The sequence below is a fragment of the Penaeus monodon genome, chromosome 34 (assembly GCF_015228065.2).
Source record: "Penaeus monodon isolate SGIC_2016 chromosome 34, NSTDA_Pmon_1, whole genome shotgun sequence".
Classification (NCBI taxonomy): domain Eukaryota; kingdom Metazoa; phylum Arthropoda; class Malacostraca; order Decapoda; family Penaeidae; genus Penaeus; species Penaeus monodon.
The window spans coordinates 11,950,965-11,951,190 of record NC_051419.1 but is presented as its reverse complement, the minus strand read 5'-3'; positions in this window follow the sequence as shown (position 1 = coordinate 11,951,190).

The window sequence follows — 226 nt, the reverse complement described above, 5'->3', positions numbered from 1 at the left end:
TTAAGGTTTTCTGAAAGCTAGCTAACCTGCCTCGCATTTGCATTCGCCGGGTAGCGGCGCGGGGCAAATGGCGACCGCCCTCGCCGAAACCTCATACCCTCCGCGCGGCTTCACTGATTGATATCAAGCCTCGAACTGGCTGAACAGGCTAGCCTCTCAGACTTGACTTTTGGCAGGCCAGCTTGCTTGGCGCTCGACTGTTCGCGGTTAAACACCGAGGAAATGT